This window comes from Haematobia irritans, chromosome 2 (assembly GCF_050003625.1).
Source record: "Haematobia irritans isolate KBUSLIRL chromosome 2, ASM5000362v1, whole genome shotgun sequence".
NCBI classification, from domain to species: Eukaryota; Metazoa; Arthropoda; class Insecta; order Diptera; family Muscidae; genus Haematobia; species Haematobia irritans.
The window spans coordinates 26,636,158-26,652,685 of NC_134398.1; the positions used below are offsets into that span (position 1 = coordinate 26,636,158).

Genomic DNA, 16,528 nt, shown 5'->3' on the forward strand with positions numbered 1-16,528 from the left:
ACAATACTGATTAGAGACGTCACTTTAAACTGTCAAAACAGAGTGATTCATAAAAAAACTCATAAAGAACAGCTTTAATAATTTTTGTCATTACAAATTTTAGTTTTTCCTAAAGACCCACCCTAATATCTCTGTCTTTGTGAAGCAATCTATTTTTACCCATTTTTCTTTACTTCACATATCCAAAGGATTAATGTTGGCTGTGATTGATATTGTCTCTCTAGAATTGCTACATGTCCATATGTGTTGGAATTGGTGTCCACTTAATACATTCTATCCTTCCACGAAAGAAAATTGAAATTGTATATGTGTGTGCATGTGTGCTTAATGAAAACAAATAGTTTTATTTACTTTTGACCAAGGATAACCAACTGTGAAGACCAACTTTCCATTTTCCCAATTGTCACGAATTTTATGTGGTATCTGTGGCCAAGAAGCGAAGTAGGTGAAAGTGGGGGAACAATGAATCAGTTCATTTAATTTAAAGGAAACTCGTGCTTAATCAATCGTGTCCTTTTGAACAATTAATTCACACTTGATTTATTCGAAAGCCCTTGATTTTCATGGATGGTGTCGGGAAAAAAAGCTTATAAGGGTTATTGCATTAATATTTTAATTGAATTTAGGAATACTGTTGCAAAGGAAGAGATTGATTAAAACATTGAAACGCGCTGAACATTCACACAGATTAGGTTTCGTAGAGAGCCACCGTGGTACAATGGTTAGCATGCCCGCCTTGCATATACAAGGTCGTGGGTTCGATTCCTGCTTCGACCGAACACCATAAAGGTTTTCAGTGGTGGATTATTCCACCTCAGTAATGCTGGTGACATTTATGAGGGTTTCAAAGCTTCTCTAAGTGGTTTCTCTGCAATGTGGAACGTCCGAACGGCGTTCCGGTTATAAAAAGGAGGTCCCTTGTCATTGAGCTTAATATGGAATCGGGCAGCACTCAGTGTTAAGAGAGAAGTTCACCAATGTGGTATCACAATGGACTGAATAGTTTATGTGAGCCTGATACATCGGGCTGCCACTTAACCTAACATACCGACCTAAAGCGTGCTGGCTAGGATTCGCAGTATTAAAGTGGCTCTGCACTAATTTCTTAGGAGTCTGGCTTGATTCGACATCTTGTATAAAAGAGTTCTTATTAGTTTCATTATCATCATTATGCCGTAGTACGGCATTAAACTTGGTGGTTGCGGCATTTAGAATATTTCAGAATTGATTGCCTCGGCATCTAGTTTGCTTTCGCACAAAATGCTTTGCTATTTACTTTGCTTCCGCAGTTTCTTCAGTAACAACCTTTTTCCTGCTCAAATTTTTTTCGAGATTGGGCTTATTTCTACTCTATTTGTTTCAACATCTGACCTACTTCCGCACTATGTCCTTCGATATGTTATTTGGTTCCGTATGGTTGATTCGGTAGTTTGTTAGTTGCCGCACATGTTGCTCCCGCACTCAGCTTGCTTAGGCACTATTTGCTCCTGAACCCAACATTATCCTACATAATTTGCTTCGGTATTTAGCTTGTTTTCGCACCCCTTTATTCTCTCAGATCAGCTCACGTACCGACCTAAAGCGCATTGGCTAGCATTTGCATCCATTTAATGCAACGTCCAAGTGAACAACGCATAATCAATAATCCTGAATTATTCGGTGTTGTTTACTCCGCACTAGTTTATACGGAATATCTTCCTTCTCCTTCGCCTATATGCAAAGCCATCTAGCTTCTTTCAGCAGTAGGTTAGGTTAGGTTACGTTAGGTGGCAGCCCGATCTATCAGGCTCACTTAGACTATTCAGTCCATTGTGATACCACATTGGTGAACTTCTCTCTTATAACTGAGTGCTGCCCGATTCCATGTTAAGCTAAATGACAAGGTACCTCCTTTTTATAGACGAGTCCGAACGGCGTTCCACATTGCAGTGAAACCACTTAGAGAAGCTTTGAAACCCTCAGAAATGTCACCAGCATTACTGAGGTGGGATAATCCACCGCTGAAAAACTTTTTGGTGTTCGGTCGAAGCAGGAATCGAACCCACGACCTTGTATATGCAAGGCGGGGATGCTAACCATTGCACCACGGTGGCTCCCAAAAAAATGCCAACAACACGCGGTGTTCCCAAGCGGTCCCCCATCTAAGTACTAACCGCGCCCGACGCTGCTTAATTTCGGTGATCGGACGAGAACCGATGTACTCAGCGTGGTATGGTCGTTCTTTCAGCATTAGGTGCTACGGAATTGACATTGCTTCTCCTCTAGTGACTGCGGCAACTAGGTTGCTTCTCCAGTTTTGTCGTACCTAGATTGGTTTTGCAATAACTGCTTCGGGATTAAGCTTGTTTCCACACTTGATTCTACACTAACCCCCATTTTCATGGAGCTCCTTTAGTGCTACATTAGCTAACGAACCTTTAAACCGCTCTATGAACATATATGTCATCTTCCCTATATATTCCATATGTCAGTTAGGAACTTAACTGTTGAAAATTTTTCAGTTAAAGTTAACGGGAAAGAAGATATTTGAAATTTAATTTCTGTTAACAGGCAGTTAAAGCCCAGCGGAGCTACATGAAAATGGCCGTAAAGCACATTTGTTAACAATCTTATCCGTTTAAAGTGCCGACCGAATGACGCCGATTTATTTGGTGTTGTTAACACCGCACTGTTTTTTTTCGGAATCTGGCTTGCTTCGGCATTGATCTTACTTTTCCACTAACTAGATTGACTTCCTTAAGCATTAGAAGCTACGGAATTGAAATTGGTTTCCCCCCAAAATGCCGGATTTACGTTGCTTCCGACAATTAACTTCGTCATTTAAAGGGTGATACGGTCAATATAAACTTGACGTATTTCTTTCAATTTTGCATTTAAAAAAAACTGAACACCCCTCATTTTGAAGGTGTGTGTGTGTATAATGTTGCTCCTATTTTGACTTTGGAATTCACTCTTCAGTTGTCAAAAATGCCGTCCAAGCAAGAAGAGCAGCTTATCAAAATTTTGCTCGCGCATCGCGAAAACGACGAAACCTACGTCAAAGCCGACTACAAGCAGCTTCCGGGACAGGAGTTTTATACGGCAAAAGGAAGGGGAAAGGTAGCAGATATGTTCAAGCACATAAAACTGTCAAAGTTCGCAAAGAAATATCTGGTTTGGCAAGCCATCTGTACCTGTGGCTTGAAAAGCAGCATTTTCATAGCTTCCGGGACTGTCAACCAAGAAATTTACGTGAAAGAGTGTTTGAATAAACGTCTGCTGCCTTTCCTGAAGAAACACGGTTGTTCCGTACTGTTTTGGCCGGATTTGGCATCTTGCCATTACGGTAAAAAAGTGATGGAGTGGTACGCCGCCAACAACGTGCAGGTGGTTCCCAAGGACAAGAACCCTCCCAACACGCCAGAGCTCCGCCCAATTGAGAAATACTGGGCTATTGTCAAGCGGAACCTAAAGAAGACCAAAAAACTGCTAAGGACGAGCAGCAGTTCAAGGCAAACTGGCTTTCTGCGGCGAAGAAGGTGGACAAGGTGGCTGTACAAAATCTGATGGCAGGTGTCAAGCGTGAGGCCCGGAAATTTGGATTTGGAAAAGCGAAAGCCTAACTGAATATTTTTCCTGAATTTTATACTAATTGAACTTGAAAAAGAAATTTAATTTGATTTTTAAATAAACGATTTCACCGATTTACACGCGTTTTCCCTCGACCAAATTTTGACCGTATCACCCTTTACTTTGCCTTCCCACTTTCCCAGCTTGATTTTGCTCTAATTCCTTTGGGATTGAGCTTGTTTCCGTACAATTTGTGTGGACAATTAATTGGCTTCCGAGCTATTATCTTCTATATTTTATTTCTTTCCGAATTATTGCTTCGGTGTTTTGTTAGCTATCGTACTTCTAGCTTTAGCATCTAGTTTGTTTCCGATCAATTAGCTTTTTAGATTCCTTCCGCACTTTCATTGGCTCCGAGTTAACCTCAGCACTAATTGCTCGGGATTCAGCTTTCTTCCGTTATAAAGCGCACGGGTCCATCTGAATTTTTGTTTCGGCATCTAGTTTGCTTCCCCACAATTTGTTTCCACACTTTTTTTTGGCACCAAGTTTACCTCCGCCCTAATTCCTTCGGATTCAGCCTTCTTCCCCTCTAAAACGCATGGGCCAGAAGATTGCTTCGTCCATAGTGGCTACGGCATCTAGGGTCCATCTGCGTTTGTTGCTTCGCACTTTCTTCGGCACCTAGTTTACCTCTGCAATAATTGCTTTCTTCACTTTTAAAGCACACGGGTCCATCTGAATTTTTGTTTCGGCATCTAGTTTGCTTCCCCACAATTTGTTTCCACACTTTTTTTTGGCACCAAGTTTACCTCCGCCCTAATTCCTTCGGATTCAGCCTTCTTCCCCTCTAAAACGCATGGGCCAGAAGATTGCTTCGTCCATAGTGGCTACGGCATCTAGGGTCCATCTGCGTTTGTTGCTTCGCACTTTCTTCGGCACCTAGTTTACCTCTGCAATAATTGCTTTCTTCACTTTTAAAGCACACGGGCCAGAAGGTTTCATACTTCCTAGTCGTTCCGGCATTTCGGGTATATCTTTGCTTAAGCATGGTCCAGAAGATTGCATCCACCGGTGGCTCCGGCATCTAGGGTTCATCTGAGTTTGTTGCTTCGCCATTTAGTTCGTTTCCGCATTTTATTCGGCACCTAGTTTAACTCCGCACTAATTGCTGTCTTCAGTTTTAAAGCACACGGGCCAGAAGGTTGCCTCCTTTCTAGTCGCTCCGGCATTTCGGGTGCATCTTTGATTCAGCATCTAGTTTGCTTTCGTACAATGTGCTTCGCCATTTAGTTTGCTTCCGCACTTTTTTTCAACACTATATGCCTTAATATTGAGCTTGCTTCCGCAATAGTTTTTTCACCTACTAGCTTGTTTGCGCAGTATTTGCTTGCTTTCGCCCTATTTTCTTCGAGAATTAGCTTTCTTCCATGCTATTTTCATTGGCTTTAAGTTTACTTTCCTCCATCTAAGGTCTCATTACTTACCCATGTACCGTCTTGAAAACGCACCTATAACCATCCGCACAGTCCTTTGCTGTGCGGATGCTTATAGGTGCCAATATTATCGAATGCCAATTGATTGGACTTTCTTTATTACTCTCTGGTTTCTTCAGAATCTAACTTGCTTTGTTAATGAACTTTCTTCCGCACTACTTGCGTCGGTATCTAACTTTTTTCAGGCGTCTGACGAGTCGATCTATTATATAATGCCGAATTAAAAATATCGAAAAGTTGCTCCGCGCTAATAGCTTCGGCATCTAACTTCCTACAGCATTAGGCGCTTCCATATTATGTGCTTCCGCTCTACTTGCGTCGGCCTCTAACTTCCTTCAGTCGGACGAGACGACCGATTGAGTACCGCCGAGTCAGTACTCACGAATATATGGTGTTGTTTACTCCGCACTAGTTGCTTCGGCACTTAGCTTATGTGATCTCGCTCTACTCGCGTCGGCATCTAACTTCATTCAGACGTCTGACGAGACGATCTATTAGGTAATGTCGAGTCAATAATCCCGAATAGTTGGTGTTGTTTATCCCACACTAATTGCTTCTGCATCTAACTTCTTTCAGCATTAGGTGCTTCAACATTATGTGCTTCCGCTCTACTTGCGTCCGCATCTAACTTCCTTCAGAAGTCGGACGAGACGACCGATTGAGTACTGTCGAGTCAATACTCACGAATAGATGGTGTTGTTTACTCCGCACTAGTTGCTTCGGCATCTAACTTATGTGCAAACACATGTTGCTGTCTGTACTGTAAATCAGATGTGTCCATAACAGGTAGAATTTTAGATATTGGGTGAATAGCTCAAACATCCTTGATCTAAATTATTGTTTTTCCATGTGTGTTATACTTTGTTTATAATATGTTCCTTATTTAGAGTTTAGTGCATGAAATTTCTAGAGTTCCTAATGGTGGAAGAGCTGCTAGAGACGGAAGCAGCAAGAATTTCCGGAGATAGTTACACGATTGCAAAACGGAACGGCGATCGATCACAAACCTAAATTTGCTACGTTAAACGACTTTTTGGGTGATAAAGTCTTGCTAAGAGTTTGTGGTCTACTACCGTTTTCGTCGCTGGCGTTCAACCAAAAACACCCAGTATTACTTAACAAGTCAAATTTAGCAGATAAGCAACATCAAACAAGCACATTTAGCTTCTCTTCATGACGGTATCAGAGTGGTGGAGCACACGCTGAAAAGGAATTATTGGATTGTTGGAATGAGAAATAGCAACGCGTGAATCGGTGTTGTACCAAATGCATACGATATAGACAAGACACTCTAACACAGATGATGAGAAATTTCCCCGATTATAGGGTTAACGTATCTGCACCGTTTACACATCGTGGTGTGGACTATGGGGGACCGATACTGATGAAGTGCTCAAACGGAAGAGGTCACAAGTCGTACAAAGGTTACATTGCAGTGTTCGTTTGGATGGCAACAAAAGCAGTACATTTGGAGGCGGTAAGCAGTCTGACGTCTGAAGCTTTTCTCGCTGCTTTAAAACGCATGTTTTCTAGAAGAAGTAGAAGTAGCCATATTTATTCAGACAATGACACAAGTTTTGTTGGAGCTGTTAAGAATCTAGATAAAGAGTTCAAAGACGCCATAGAAGAGAATAGTACGCTGGCTCCGATGCTAGGTTAGGTTAGGTGGCAGCCCGATGTATCAGGCTCACTTAGACTATTCAGTCCATTGTGATACCACATTGGAGAACTTCTCTCTTATCACTGAGTGCTGCCCGATTCCAGCTCAATGACAAGGGACCTCCTTTTTATAGCCGAGTCCGAACGGCGTTCCACATTGTAGTGAAACCACTTAGAGAAGCTTTGAAACCCTCAGAAATGTCACCAGCATTACTGAAGGGGGGATAATCCACCGCTGAAAAACTTTTTGGTGTTCGGTCAAAGCAGGAATCGAACCCACGACCTTGTGAATATGCAAGGCGGGCATGCTAACCATTAGTGCCACAGTGGCTCCGATGCTAGCGACAGAGGAAATGCAGTGGCATTTCATTCCCCCGGCAAGTCCTCATTTCGGAGCAATATGGGAGGCAGCGGTGAAGTCGATGAAGCATCATCTTCGAAGAGTAATTGTGAAACATTTGAGACAATGGCCACCCTGTTGTACCAGATCGAAGCTGTACTAAATTCGAGACCACTGTATAATATGGATGAAAGTACTGATGACATCGAAGTATTGACCTCTTTTATTCAACCGCACTAACTTCTTTCAGAATTCTAATGAGACGACATATTTTGTAACGCCGAGTCAGTAATTACGAATAGTTGGTGTCGTGTAACAGGTTGGCTGATAAGTCCCCGGTCTGACACATAGATGGCGTCGCTAGTAGTAAATGCATATTATTTTTATATAGTACCAACCTTCAAATGATTCGTGTCAAAATTTGACGTCTCTAAGTCAATTAGTTTTTGAGATAGAGCGTCTTTTGTGAAGCAACTTTTGTTATTGTGAAAAAAATGGAAAAAAATGAGTTTTGATAAAATACTGTTTTCTGAAGGGAAAAAATACGGTGGAAGCAAAAACTTAGCTTGATAATGAGTTTCCGGACTCTGCCCCAGGGAAATCAACAATAATTGATTGGTATGCAAAATTCAAGCGTGGTGAAATGAGCACGGAGGACGGTGAACTCAGTGGACGCCCGAAAGAGGTGGTTACCGACGAAAACATCAAAAAAATCCACAAAATGATTTTGAATGACCGTAAAATGAAGTTGATCGAGATAGAAGAGGCCTTAAAGATATCAAAGGAACGTGTTGGTAATATCATTCATCAATATTTGGATATGCGGAAGCTCTGTGCACAATGGGTGCCACGCGAGCCCACATTTGACAAAAAACAACAATGTGTTGATGATTCTGAGCGCTGTTTGCAGCTGTTAACTCGTAATACACCCGAGTTTTTCCGTCGATATGTGACAATAGATGAAACATTGCTCCATCACTACACTCCTGAGTCCAATCGACAGTCGGCTGAGTGGACAGCGACCGGTGAACCGTCTCCGAAGCGTGGAAAGACTCAAAAGTCCGCTGGCAAAGTAATGGCCTCTGCTTTTTGGGATGCACATGGAATAACTTTTATCGATTATCTTGAGAAGGGAAAAACCATCAACAGTGACTATTATATGGCGTTATTGGAGCGTTTGAAGGTCGAAATCGAGGCAAAACGGTCCCATATGAAGAAGAAAAAAGTGTTGTTCCACCAAGACAACGCACTGTGCCACAAGTCATTGAGAACGATGGCAAAAATTCATGAATTGGGCTTCGAATTGCTTCCCCACCCACCGTATTCTCCAGATCTGGCCCCCAGTGACTTTTTCTTGTTCTCAGACCTCAAAAGGATGCTCGCAGGGAAAAATTTTGGTTGCAATGAAGAGGTGATCGCCGAAACTGAGGCGTATTTTGAGGCAAAACCGAAGGAGTACTACGAAAATGGTATCAAAAAATTGGAAGTTCGTTAAAATCGTTGTATCGCTCTTGAAGGGAACTATGTTGAATAATAAAAACGAATTTTGACAAAAAAATGTGTTTTTCTTTGTTAGACCGGGGACTTATCAGCCAACCTGTTATTATTGTGTGATATTAGTACAATTATCAGTGTTGAGTTTTTAAATTTAGGGTTCTGTTTTATCTCACCCGGTTACAAAACTCCCGTTGCAATTTGTAAAAGTTTTTTCACCATGTGAATACTTAGTGTTTCCAAAGTATGTAGCAGTGGTACTAATAAAATAAATTTAATAAAGTATACTTATAGGAGTTTATAGACCAAAAAACTATTGCATACTTTTAGGATTTTTGGTTTCAATATAAATTGTTGGAAACAAGAATTTAGTTGCTTTCAGCTCTCATCATTAAATTAGGAGAAAATTGTATACATATATAGAATGCAATTTATTATACTTAGGCAGGGAAATTAAGCACATGTCTCTTCAGATGTGTCCCTCTAGCACATTCTCCACAAACAATTTTTTCCTCCTTCCTAGGGGGTTGTGAAACATATTGACATTGACTAAAATATTACCTTCGGTGGTAGTAAGCTCTAAATGGAGGCTATCCAATGAAGTGTGTCTTCTGTTCTGTGGTTCGGTTGTTTTTTTTTTTGGCAAACTATTTCAATCCAGTTTGGACAAACTATTATATGAATGGAATGGGGTTATTGTGGTAGCCAAAGATTGTGGAAAATTTATGGCATTTGTTGTTAGGCATTCTGGTGTCACTGTTTTATTGGTAGTAATTTTTGGCACATTTTCGACAAGATTTAGGTCATTTATTATATAGGAATCTTTGTTGGCCTAGCACAGAGACACATCTTTGTTTTTTTTTTTCTATTTTAAGTAAGAAATATGGGTTTGTTGAAATTGAATTGAATACTTTGGAATAACAGAAGGCTAAGGGAATTGGGAAAATATGTGTAGAAAATTTAATTTATTGATTGCTACATAGACTTCTTTTTGGCAATTGTCAATAGATTTTGTTTCCGAAAGAGATTCTTATTGTCTTTGAATGTCTATTTGAAGATATCGTTTAATTTGGGATAGAGAATAGTACAGATATGTATTGCAACCAAGGTTAGGTTAGGTATAGTGGCAGCCCGATATTTCAGGCTCACTTCTCTCTTATCCCTGAGTGCTGATAAGAGAGAAGTTCAACACTGTGGTATCACAATGGACTGAATATTGCAACCAATCATCAGTTTGTTATCATATGTTATCTAATACGCACACCTGGCAGCTGATATATTTAATCAAGTGACAGTTGATTTTATTGTTTACAAGACAACAAAAGCACTTTGATCTATTGCATTTATATTTGGCTGGAAGGATTTAGCCACTTCAATTACGTTTCCAATTTGAGCGAATTGACAGGATTTATTGCTGCGGCGTTGCTCCAATTGAAAGTTGCCAGTTACCGAATTTGGGTTTCTTTGAGGAGAAGCCATTAAAAATTGAACGGTTTTGAACCAATAATGGAGGTTCCTGAATCCACTTCTACTTTACAATGGCAAACAAAATCACCGGATCTCAATTCGTTGGACTTTCGCGTTGGGGAAATTTTGGAGAGTAACGTTGACACGTACAACTGCCAAAGTGTCTATTATCTCAAGACTATGCTTTGTTGGTAATGAGTAAAAATGCCACAGAGTCACTATATTGCCGGGTGTAATGGCTTTGTGCGCAAGGTTGACATAGTTGGTAGAATTCTACCAACCATGGTCGATTTTTTTATCGTTTGGTAAATTGGTAGAGTTCTAGATGTTTTGGTAGATTTCGTAAAACATTCCTCACCAACTGAGAGCTACTTCAATTTTCTATACAAATAAAATTTTGACAACATTTTCTATAGAAATAAAATTTTAACAAAATTTTCTATAGAAATTCAATTTTGATAAATTTTTTTATTAAAATGTTTACAAAATTGTCTATAGAAATGAAATTTTCACAAAATTTTTTTTATAGAAATGAAATTTTGACAAAATTTTCTATAGAAATAAAATTTTGACAAAATTTTCTATAGAAACGAAACTTTGACAAAATTTTCTATAGAAATGAAATTTTGACAAAATTTTCTATAGAAATGAAATTTTGACAAAATTTTCTATAGAAATTAAATTTTGACAAAATTTTTTATAGTACTAACATATTGAAAAAAAAAAATCTATAGAAATAAAATTTTTACAAAATTTTCTATAGTACTAAAATTTTGACAAAATTTTCTATAGTACTAAAGCATTGACAAAACCTTCTATAAAAATAAAATTTCGACAAAATTTTCTATAGAAATACAACTTTGACAAAATTTTCCATAAAAAAAATATTTTAACAAAATTTTCTATAGAAGTACAATTTTGACAAAATTTTTTATATAAATAAAATTTTGACAAAATTTTCTATAGTACTAAAATTTTGACAAAATTTTCGATAGAAATACAATTTTGGCAAAATTTTCTATGGAAATACAATTTTGAAAAAATTTTCTATATCACTAACATTTTGACAAAATTTTCTATAGAAATAAAATTTTGTAAAAATTTTCTATAGAAATAATATGTCGACAAAACTTTCTATAAAAATAAAATTTTGACATAATTTTCTATTGAAATAAAATTTTGACAAAATTTTCTATAGAAATACAATTTCGACAAAATTTTTTATAAAAATACAATTTTGACAAAATTTTCAATGGAAATAAAATTTTTAACAAAATTTTCTATAGTACAAAAATTTTGACAAAATTTTCTATAGAAATAAAATTTTGACAGAATTTGCTACAGAAATGAAACTTTGACAAAATTTTCTATAGAATTAAAATTTTGACAAAATTTTAATTCTATAGAAATAAAATTTTGACAAAATTTTCTATAGAAATAAAATGTTGACAAAACTTTCTTTAGAAATAAAATTTTGACATAAGTTTCTATTGAAATAAAATTTGGACACAATTTTGACAAAATTTTCTATAGAAATAAAATGTTGACAAAATTTTCTGTAGCACTAAAATGTTGACAAAACTTTCTATAGAAATAACATTTTTGACAAAATTTTCTATTGGAATAAAATGTTGACAAAATTTTTATAGAAATAAAATTTTAACAAAAAATTCTATAGAACTAAATTTTGACAAAATGTTTATAGAAATGAAATTGTGATAAAATTTTCTATAGTACAAAAATTTTGACAAAATTTTCTATAGAAATACAATGTTGACAAAATTTTCTATAGAAATAAAATTTTGACAAAATTTTCTATAGAAATTAAATTTTTGCAAATTTTTCTATAGAAATTAAATTTTGACAAAATTTTTTATAGTACTAACATTTTTACAAAATTTTCTATAGTACTAAAATTTTGACAAAATTTTCTATAGTACTAAAACATGGACAAAACCTTCTAGAAAAATAAAATTTCGACAAAATTTTCTATAGAAATACAACTTTGACAAAATTTTCTATAGAAAAAAATTTTAACAAAATTTTCTATAGAAGAACAATTTTGACAAAATTTTTTATATAAATAAAATTTTGACAAAATTTTCTATAGTACTAAAATTTTGACAAAATTTTCTATAGAAATAACATTTTTACAAAATTTTCTATAGTACTAAAATTTTGACAAAATTTTCTATAGTACTAAAACATGGACAAAACCTTCTAGAAAAATAAAATTTCGACAAAATTTTTGACAAAATTTTGACAAAATTTTTTATATAAATAAAATTTTGACAAAATTTTCTATAGTACTAAAATTTTGACAAAATTTTCGATAGAAATACAATTTTGGCAAAATTTTCTATTGAAAAAATTTTCGATATCACTAACATTTTGACAAAATTTTCTATAGAAATAAAATTTTGTAAAAATTTTCTATAGAAATAATATGTCGTCAAAACTTTCTATAGAAATAAAATTTTGACATAATTTTCTATTGAAATAAAATTTTGACAAAATTTTCTATAGAAATACAATTTCGACAAAATTTTTTATAAAAAAATTTTCGATATCACTAACATTTTGACAAAACTTTCTATAGTAAAGGGTGATTTGTTAAGAGCTTGATAACTTTTTTTTTTTAAAAAAACGCATAAAATTTGCAAAATCTCATCGGTTCTTTATTTGAAACGTTAGATTGGTCCATGACATTTACTTTTTGAAGATAATTTCATTTAAATGTTGACCGCGGCTGCGTCTTAGGTGGTCCATTCGGAAAGTCCAATTTTGGGCAACTTTTTCGAGCATTTCGGCCGGAATAGCTCGAATTTCTTCGGAAATGTTGTCTTCCAAAGCTGGAATAGTTGCTGGCTTATTTCTGTAGACTTTAGACTTGACGTAGCCCCACAAAAAATAGTCTAAAGGCGTCAAATCGCATGATCTTGGTGGCCAACTTACCGGTCCATTTCTTGAGATGAATTGTTCTCCGAAGTTTTTCCTCAAAATGGCCATAGAATTGCGAGCTGTGTGGCATGTAGCGCCATCTTGTTGAAACCACATGTCAACCAAGTTCAGTTCTTCCATTTTTGGCAACAAAAAGTTTGTTAGCATCGAACGATAGCGATCGCCATTCACCGTAACGTTGCGTCCAACAGCATCTTTGAAAAAATACGGTCCAATGATTCCACCAGCGTACAAACCACACCAAACAGTGCATTTTTTGGGATGCATGGGCAGTTCTTGAACGGCTTCTGGTTGCTCTTCACTCCAAATGCGGCAATTTTGCTTATTTACGTAGCCATTCAACCAGAAATGAGCCTCATCGCTGAACAAAATTTGTCGATAAAAAAGCGGATTTTCTGCCACTGATTTTGGTAATAAAATTCAATGATTTGCAAGCGTTGCTCGTTAGTAAGTCTATTCATGATGAAATGTCAAAGCATACTGAGCATCTTTCTCTTTGACACCATGTCTGAAATCCCACGTGATCTGTCAAATACTAATGCATGAAAATCCTAACCTCAAAAGAATCACCCTTTACTAAAATTTAAAAAAAAATATAGAAATACAATTTTGACAAAATTTTCAATGGAAATAAAATTTTTAACAAAATTTTCTATAGTACAAACATTTTGACAAAATTTTCTATAGAAATAAAATTTTGACAGAATTTGCTACAGAAATGAAACTTTGGCAAAATTTTCTATAGAATTAAAATTTTGACAAAATTTTAATTCTATAGAAATAAAATTTTGACAAAATTTTCTATAGAAATAAAATGTTGACAAAACTTTCTGTAACACTAAAATGTTGACAAAGAAAATTTTGACATAAGTTTCTATTGAAATAAAATTTGGACAAAATTTTGACAAAATTTTCTATAGAAATAAAATGTTTACAAAATTTTCTGTAGCACTAAAATGTTGACAAAACTTTCAATAGAAATAAAATTTTTGACAAAATTTTTATAGAAATAAAATTTTAACAAAAAATTCTATAGAAATAAGATTTTGACAAAATGTTTATAGAAATGAAATTGTGACAAAATTTTCTATAGTACAAAAATTTTGACAAAATTTTCTATGGAAATACAATGTTGACAAAATTTTCTATAGAAATACAATTTCAACAAAATTTTTTATAAAAATAAAATTTTGACAAAACTTTTATAGAAATGAAATTTTGATAAAATTTTTCTGTAGTTCTAAAATTTTGACAAAACTTTCGATAGAAATACAATTTCGACAAATTTTTTTTTTAAATAAATTTTGACAAAAATTTCTATGGAATAAAATTTTGACAAAATTTTTATAGAAATGAAATTTTGTTGTTGTTTTTTTTTATTTCAGCTTAAAACCATACATTGACTAAACTACAAGAGTAGCTTAACCAACAGAGGAAAAGAATGTTTGTCAAATTTATTTGGGCAAAGCCCTATAGACTGCAAGATGGTTGGATGGACGCACGTTTCGGAATTACCACATTCCTCATCAGCATCCTCTACTTGCAGCAAAACTATCAACCAATTATCAGAATAAATTCAGGCAGTTTATTAAACCCAACAAAAACCACACTTGAACCCTCCGAAAAAAGGTTTTACATTGATAGCCGGCTTATGCCGAAATAAACTCGAAACAAACATATCTCTTTTCCTATGCCACTGTCAAATCATCGATTTGAATTCACATGGCTGGGTTTATTTTGAGCGTGCCTCCTCTTCTTTTTCCATTTGTTTTGTTTTGTTATTGTTGGTTTTGTTCTTTAAGCATTGTTGTTGTTTTTTTTTATTTCAGCTTAAAACCATACATTGACTAAACTACAAGAGTAGCTTAACCAACAGAGGAAAAGAATGTTTGTCAAATTTATTTGGGCAAAGCCCTATAGACTGCAAGATGGTTGGATGGACGCACGTTTCGGAATTACCACATTCCTCATCAGCATCCTCTACTTGCAGCAAAACTATCAACCAATTATCAGAATAAATTCAGGCAGTTTATTAAACCCAACAAAAACCACACTTGAACCCCACACTTGTTGGGTTTAATAAACTGCCTGAATTTATTCTGATAATTGGTTGATAGTTTTGCTGCAAGTAGAGGATGCTGATGAGGAATGTGGTAATTCCGAAACGTGCGTCCATCCAACCATCTTGCAGTCTATAGGGCTTTGCCCAAATAAATTTGACAAACATTCTTTTCCTCTGTTGGTTAAGCTACTCTTGTAGTTTAGTCAATGTATGGTTTTAAGCTGAAATAAAAAAAAAACAACAACAATGCTTAAAGAACAAAACCAACAATAACAAAACAAAACAAATGGAAAAAGAAGAGGAGGCACGCTCAAAATAAACCCAGCCATGTGAATTCAAATCGATGATTTGACAGTGGCATAGGAAAAGAGATATGTTTGTTTCGAGTTTATTTCGGCATAAGCCGGCTATCAATGTAAAACCTTTTTTCGGAGGGTTCAAGTGTGGTTTTTGTTGGGTTTAATAAACTGCCTGAATTTATTCTGATAATTGGTTGATAGTTTTGCTGCAAGTAGAGGATGCTGATGAGGAATGTGGTAATTCCGAAACGTGCGTCCATCCAACCATCTTGCAGTCTATAGGGCTTTGCCCAAATAAATTTGACAAACATTCTTTTCCTCTGTTGGTTAAGCTACTCTTGTAGTTTAGTCAATGTATGGTTTTAAGCTGAAATAAAAAAAACAACAACAATGCTTAAAGAACAAAACCAACAATAACAAAACAAAACAAATGAAATGAAATTTTGACAAAATTTTCTATAGAAATAAAATTTTGACAAAATTTTTTATAGAAATAAAATGTTGACAAAATTTTCTATAGGAATAACGTTTTGACAAAATTTTCTACAGAAATACAATTTTGACAAAATTTTTTATCAAAATAAAATGTTGACAAAATTTTCTGTAGTACTAAAATTTTGACAAAACTTTCTATAGTACTAAAATTTTGACAAAATTTTTTTATAGAAATACAATTTTGACAAAATTTTTTATAGAAAAAAATTTTAACAAAATTTTCTCTAGAAATACAATTTCGACAAAATTTTTTATAAAAATCAAATTTTGACAAAACTTTTATAGAAATGAAATGTTGACAAAATTTTCTATAGAAATAAAATTTGGTACATATTTTCTATAGAAATGAAATGTACACAAATTTTTCTGTAGTTCTAAAATTTTGACAAAATTTTCTATAGAAAAAAATTTTGTAAAAATTTTCTATAGAAATAAAATGTTGACAAAATTTTCTGTAGTACTAAAATTTTGACAAAACTTTCTATAGAAATAAAATTTTGACAACATTTTCTATTGAAATAAAATTTTAAAAAAATTTTCTATAGAAATACAATTGTAGTTTAGTCAATGCATGGCTTTAAGCTGAGATCAAAAACAACAATAACGATTGAAGAGAAGCCAATAATAACAAACAAAACGAATGAAGATAGAGGAAGCACGCTCAAAAACAAACCCAGCCAAATACATTCAAATCGATGATTTGAGT

General features: G+C 35.0%; 1 protein-coding gene and 1 pseudogene across 8 annotated transcripts in view; both read right to left on the reverse strand.

Annotated features, from left to right (window-relative positions):
- The window catches only part of Nckx30C (solute carrier family 24 member Nckx30C), a 544,602-nt gene that overhangs the window by 57,283 nt on the left and 470,791 nt on the right, over positions 1 to 16,528 (reverse strand). The gene's annotated exons all lie outside the window — the stretch shown is intronic.
- LOC142227696 (5S ribosomal RNA) lies at positions 2,105 to 2,223 on the reverse strand (annotated as a pseudogene).